The sequence below is a fragment of the Silurus meridionalis genome, chromosome 16 (assembly GCF_014805685.1).
Source record: "Silurus meridionalis isolate SWU-2019-XX chromosome 16, ASM1480568v1, whole genome shotgun sequence".
NCBI classification, from domain to species: domain Eukaryota; kingdom Metazoa; phylum Chordata; class Actinopteri; order Siluriformes; family Siluridae; genus Silurus; species Silurus meridionalis.
The window spans coordinates 10147009-10154758 of NC_060899.1; positions in this window are offsets into that span (position 1 = coordinate 10147009).

Genomic DNA, 7750 nt, shown 5'->3' on the forward strand with positions numbered 1-7750 from the left:
ACCCAGATGAGGATGGGTTCCCTCTTGAGTCTGGTTTCCTTCAATGTTTCTTCCTTATGCCATCTCGGAGAGTTTTTCCTTGCCGCAGTCGCCACTGGCTCACTCATCAGGGACAAACTAACACTTATAGAGAACATATTCATTCTTTATCACTGCATTATCTGTGTAAAGCTGTTTTGAGAATGTTCATTGTTAAAAGCGCTATACAAATAAAAATGAATTAAATTCTTACACTGTGTTCAATACCTATGATCTTTCACACTATTTTGCTGTCTCATCAATTATTTATTAATAACTAGGATCCGCTGTGCTCTATGACAGGGATACAAGTCAAGTCAAGTGAAGTGAAGTTTATTTCTATAGTGCTTTTCACAACAGAACAGAACAAAGCAGCTTTACAGAATTTAACAGATTAGGTGAAAGTTGTGCAATAATCCCTGAGGGGCAAACAATGGCAACTGTGGCAAGGGGAACCCATCCTCATTTGGGTGACATTAAGAGTGTGATTATAAATCTTTAAACAATACAGAACACTAGAGAGTGAGAACTAACATGAGCACTGGATTATAAGTAATGCTCTTTCTACAGTCTTATACTGTCATTTGTGGTTATAAAACTAGGAGCTACTGAGCAACTCATAAAATAGCTCAACATTTGTGATCATCACAGATCCAACACCAGCTTCTCCATGCCAGAGCCTTTAAACACTCAAAGAGGTCCAATGTCAAAACTCTAATTGGCACTGGTACGTCTCTAGATGGTTTGGGATGTTTGGAGGCATCTACTTCTTTAAAGGTCCACAATCTTCATAAGGTGGGACATGACTGGGGCTGGAGCAACCTTAGGATGCCTCCGGATGGATAGAGAAAGAGAAGCAGTGGAGAGGAATTAGCGTAGCTGCTGTTCATGATATTAACAGCACAAGTTGATAATGTGCATGTGATCAGATGTACTGGAGATATGTGATGTGTGTTATGTGTAGGCTTTGCTAAAAAGATACGTTTTTAATCTGCACCTAAACTGGGAGAGTGTGTCTGAGTCACAAACACTGTCAGGAAGACTATTCCAAAGTTTAGGAGCTAAATGTGAAAATGCTCTACCACCTTTAGTGGACTTTGCTATTCTAGGAACTACTAAAAGTCTGGAGTTTTGAGATCTCAGGGAGCATAACTGACAGATTGTAGCGTGTTAGAAGACTGGAAAGATAATTGGGAGCTAAACCATTTAGTGTTTTGTAAGTAAGTAGCAGTAGTTTGTAGTCGATTCGAAACTTAACAGGTAGCCAGTATAGGGATTATAAGATTGGGGTTATATGATCACACAGTACAGTACAGTATTTTCTTTTGCTTGCTTGCCATGAAGATCTATTCATATGTTCCATCAGCATTTACCATTTGTGTAGCTTCAAAGAGATTTGAAGTACAAGTTTGAGGACTTCTTAATGCAGTTGGCATTATTTCCTAGGATATGTTTTCAATCAGCTATTTTAGATTCAGTTTCACTACAGCTACTTCAATATCAGTCTGCAGTACGTTCACCACTGCTACTGAGAAAAACCTTTTGCATAACACTTTAATCATCAGACACTTCAGTGGTTGCATATTTGCACATTCTGCCAAAATGCTCTAACATTTAAGAATGTGTTGCAAATCTGAACTGAGAAATAAACAAGCATACAGCAATTAAAATATTAAATTGTTAAGAATAGCAGCTGATTTAATCTAATTTTCATCTTACTTTTGTTTCCATTTATGTCATTTGGCAGACCCCCTGCAGAATATCTTATGATGCTGCATGCATTGCTTTGGACCTACCATGGTGGCTGTCAAAATGGCCAAAATGTTGTGAAAACCATAACATTTTAAATTTGATTTGTGAAATACACATTCCTACAAATATAATGTATAGTATAAGGTATAACTAAGCATAAAAATAACAATATAAAATAAAATATACGTATATATATATATATGTATATATATATATATATATATATATATATATATATATATATATATTCAATTCAATTCAATTCAATTCATTTTTATTTGTATAGCGCTTTTAACAATAGACATTGTCTCAAAGCAGCTTTACAGAGATAGAATGTCCTTAGCACTTGAGAGGGTGGTTTAAAGTCCCTTAAGTATCTCAGATGGTACAGACACTGGCGGGGCTTCCTCACCAGGGTGTTGTTGTGACGGGACCATGATGACGACAGGTCCTGCATGATGTGAACACCTGGGTAGCGGAAACAGTCCACCTTCTTCTCTGGGGTCCCATTGACGATTAGCGGCTGGTATGACCCTCCTGCTTCGTGCTGAAGTCCACTATTAACACCTTAGTTTTGTTAAAGTTCAGGAGAAGCACCATCTCTTGAGGTTTTTAATCTCCTGTAGGTAGGCCGTCTCATCGTTGTTGGAGATCAGACCACCATAACAGTGTCATCAGCAAATTTGGTGATTGTGGTGGAGTTGGAATGGCCACACAGTCATATGTGTACAGTGAGTGCAGCAGGGGGACTCAGAACACAACCCTGAGGAGCTCCAGTGCTGAGAGTGAGCTTCTATTTCGCCCTTCATCAAACTGTTGCCACACAGTTGGGAGCACACAGTTTGTTTGCTGAAGCTTTGCAAATTTTCTTCACCAAACTAAAAACTTCGATCAGAGTTGTTTCCTTTGTTCTAAGTGAGGTCCAGAACAGCATGATTTGTCAAGGCGGTTGTGGAAGAAATTGAGTGGCCACCCTTTTCAAATTCCAAAATCTAGTAAGCCTAAAGCATGGAAGTTTTAAAAACAGCAATCTGTGGACAGTGGTTCGTATCATGACAAAACACAACAAATTAAATACACATTTACAGCTTAAAAAAGAAAAAGGAAATTAATTCCAAACCAGCTGATATATACGATATTGGATCTTTAATATTTAGACATTGACAACATTCTAGTTATTTTACCTGACAAATGACAGAATAGTGAAGTTGAAAATTAAATAATGAATATGATTTTAAAGTACAGATCCCATGCCCCCCTTAAGGATCCAAGGGTAATTGGACATTTGTTTGGTTATATTTTCAGGTGTGTTATTCTCTCATTATTTTATTTATTTCACATTGTTTACCACAAGATGTAAGCTATTAGGTAGCTTTAAAAACCAAAAACCAACTCAGTGTGCCAAAAAACATATATAAATATATTTCCAATCCAATAATTTTCTGCCTTTGTTAACAATGAGTAGTCATTGGGACCACTGGTGCAATATATAATACATTTAACACCAAAATATCTGTTGCTGAGATATTACACTTCACACCTAACTGGTAAATAAGATAAAATCTTGTTTCTTATCTTCAGCTCATGCTGCTAAATATATTAATATATGTCATTATATAAAAGAATTATGAAATACTGAATACTCTGATCGAATTATAAAAGACTGATAAACTGAGAAACTTTTTTCCCCATCATGATCTCATGATGCTTTGATCCAAATGACCTGATCAAATATGTAAGAAAAAAAGGTTTTTACTGAATTTGAAAAACATTTCTATTTAGTGGAATATAGAACAATCAATACAGGATGCATTTATTGTGCTTTACAAGGAATCAAGAAAAACCAAACTAACTGCAAACCATTCAAAGCTTTACCAATTATTAAATAAAATAAATTTCCAGACGGGATTTACACAAAACACATTGGATTCACTCAGTCAGCCATTCACTTGACTACATAATTTGCTGCTGAGAGATTACTGAAAGACTTCCCGGGATGTGGATTAACTGAACCATACATCTGAGATGTAACACTATTACTATTAATGCATGCATAAACTCACGTAATTTGGATCTGAATGCCTTTGAGCAGTGAGATGTTTGACAATAATTTTAATTCAATATTTAGATGAGCATGTTGCATTTTATTTAATCCAACCATCCAACTATTAATTACTACTAATATTAAGCCTGAAAGAGACTCTTAAAAAAGAGAATTCAGTCATGCGGTAAAATATTTTGTTAAAATGGAATGCAAGAAATAGGGTTCCATAAGCTTTGCATTACAAACATCAGACTTCAGAAAAGAGTTGCCTGAACTGTGACCCAATGAAAAACTCAAACCACTTCCTCTGAACGTTACAGGTTCAACCTCTGTGTAAGCAGATTTGACTAAATGGAATACATTTTCAGCAGAGCCTTCACAGAAAATAGTAAAAAAAAAAATGTGCATTTTCAGGCAAGAGTCTCAGGTTTACAGCTAAAGTCATGTGAAAATTAAAGTCCGCATTGATTCGATTCTATAGTTTTACATATCAGGACGTAAGAAAAATAATTATTAGGTCCGGTCTTTAGTAGGTAAATACAACTTCAGATGAACATTTTATATATATATATACCAGAGGACTCTGGTAAGCGCAGAGGTGGAGGTCTGTGCATTTATGGACTCTACTGTTACTGAAAGTCATTGCTCTGTTAATTTAGAGTATTTGATGATTAAGTGCAGACCCTTTTATTTACCGAGATAATTCTCAGCCATCATTGGATCTTTAATATTTAGACATTGACAACATTCTAGTTATTTTACCTGACAAATGACAGAATAGTGAAGTTGAAAATTAAATAATGAATATGATTTTAAAGTACAGATCCCATGCCATCTGACCATCACACTACTGAACTCTACAATAAACTGCTAATCACTACAAAACTAAACAAAAAACTGTATATAACCTCTGTACTATACATGTACATATTACATACTTTTCTATTACTCATTACATCTGCACTATTTTTATCTATGTATCTTTATATCATTACTGTACATTCTGCCCAACATTTCATTCATTCATATATAACCTGTGTGTGTGTGTGTGTGTGTGTGTGTGTATATATATATATATATATATATATATATATATATATATATATATATATATATATATATAGTAGACTGTTTATTCGACTTGCTAATTACTCTTCAATGCTATAGCCTTAAGAACCATTCCTGTACTTCTTAATGATGTCCACACATCTCTGCACTGTTACTGCCTTATATTTTTTTCACTGTACATATGCTTACATATATATATATATATATATATATATATATATATATATATATATATATATATATATATATATACATGTAATATGTACATGTATAGTACAGAGGTTATATACAGTTTTTTTTTAGTTTTGTAGTGATTAGCAGTGTATTGTAGAGTTCAGTAGTGTGTATATATATATATATATAGTCGACTGGTTATTTAGCTGCTAATTCTTAAATGCCATAATTTTTTAACCTTCACTTCTGCACATTACTCTTTAATGCCATAGCCTCAGAACCATTCCTGTACTCTAAATTGATGTCCGCACGTCTCTGCACTGTTACTGACTTTATATTTATTCACTTTACATATGTTTACATATTTATCACTATGCCATATATTTATCTGCACTTTTGCACGACTGCTACATTTTGCACTTCTGGTAAATGCCAAATTGCATTTCGTTGCTGTGTACCTGTACTATGCAATGACAATAAAGTTCTATCTATCTATCTATCTATCTATCTATCTATCTATCTATCTATCTATCTATCTATCTATCTATCTATCTATCTATCTATCTATCTATCTATCTATCTATCGATCTATTGATCTACCTACCTACCTACCTATCTATCTACCTACCTACCTACCTACCTACCTGAGAAGGGTTATAAGGCCATTTCCAAACAATCTGGAGCCCATCCTTCTACAGTGAGGAACCTTATTTCACATGTAGAAAAAAAATTTGTTGCCAACCTTTCCAGCAAAATTCTGGGAGAAATTCACCCCATATTCAGACCAAACAATGCTCAAAGAAACTGCAAAAACCCCACAACAAAAAAATAGCGTTACATTACAGCACTTATTGAGTTGGCCATGAAACTCCTCTATATACCAAAGATTACTTCAAGTTGTTGCTGCTACCAGTGTTTCTATGAGATATTAAATAATTGTTTTATTACAAATGGTTTCTTCATTTCAGCTTAAATTTTTGTACAAAATAAAAAATAACATATTGTAATATGTCATGTGTTGTTCATCGGTGGTTGTATTTACTTAATTCTAAGACCAGACAAGAGCCAGGTGATTTTTATTGTGTCTTGATATGTAAAACTGTAGAATAACAAAAGCGTACATAAATTGTCACACAACTGTGTTTGTAACCTGTTTGCAGCCATTGGTGAACTATTTATTTCTATAGCACCTGGTAATTGAGCAAGGCATGAAAAGTCTGATATAAATCAATTAATGGTAATAATAAGACAGTGCGGTAATTAATTGACAGCCTTTAGGATAAAACCAATAAAATGCCGAAGAAAAAAAATCTGAGAAATTGTTTCGCAAATGAAAGAATAAGCACAGAAAAATAATAAATAATGCAACATAAATAGCAATAAATGCAAAAATAAACATTGATTCCATTTCATGTGGAGATGCATTACAAACTTTTTAAACTCCAGAGATGGTCAGAATTTTGAGTGGTTTGCAAAAACTTTTATACATGATTTTTATATTAAACTTTTGTAAATGTAGCAATTAAGATTCTGCAATTGAGGAAGTGTTACTAAGTTGTGCCTTACTGACAAAAGTCTAATTGGCAAATTGATATAAGCAACAGTAAAAATGGCTAATAAGAGAGGCCTGGGAACAGGTATAGCCCTGTGTACTGGCCTGTGTGTTTAGCCTTTGGTTATGTATGGTGTTTCTAAAACAATAAAGAGTTTTTCCATCCATTTGTCCCACATATCCTCAGGGAGGTTTGAGTCTCAGTCAGGCATTTTGTGGCAAGGGTTGGGTTAGAGTTAGGGTTGAGGTCTCTGTTTTTGAATCGTTGTTGGTGTCAGGGTCAAAAATACTTTAAACTCTTAATCTTTCCTGTAAGTATTTTTTCCATTTTAAGCATATAAAATGTAAAATGATTCAACACAATTCATGTTACCCCTAGTGTTTACTGATCGGGCAGGTCATCTACAAATGGTTAACATTATGTATCTCCTTTACATCATGGCTCAGTCCTTTCTTACAACTGCCTCTGAAATACATGAATCAGATGGTTGTAGCACAGCAGTTACCCATACTAATACCCTGAATCAGGAGTAGTAACATTGTGTAACATTCGTGAAATGAATCAGACAAGATTTAGTTTACATTGTAGAAGGGATGTGGCAGTTCAGTTTTAAATGGTTGGATGTCTGATCAGAAGGTTGTTCAAATCCCAGTACCAGCTACCACTGCTGAGCTCTTGAATTGTGTTATTGAATTTTAGCAAACAGCCCTCTCCAAGCTTAGGTCATTTTTGTAGATGTAAATTTTGTCTTCTTTATACTTACTAAAGTAAAATCTAATTTTCCACAAGGTTATGTGTTAGGCCCACTGCTTGTTTCTTTATATATGCTACCTTTTTGTAAAACTTTCATAAACATTGGCATTAGGTTTCTTTTTTATTCAAATAACACAGTTGTATGTTTTATTAAAGCCAGATGAGGACTATTGAGGAGATTCTAGGACCACATGTAGCTAGTCTTTTTGCCCTTTCTGTTTCATGCTTCATCCAAATGTTTGTGATTTCAGTTGTTCATTTGAGGTTCATGTACAAAATATTAATATTATAGCTTTCTTTTATTTTAGAAATATTCCCAAGAAAGAGAGAAATATAATGTCACTACATATATGAAATATAATGCCACTGCACAAGGCAGAAAAACTTG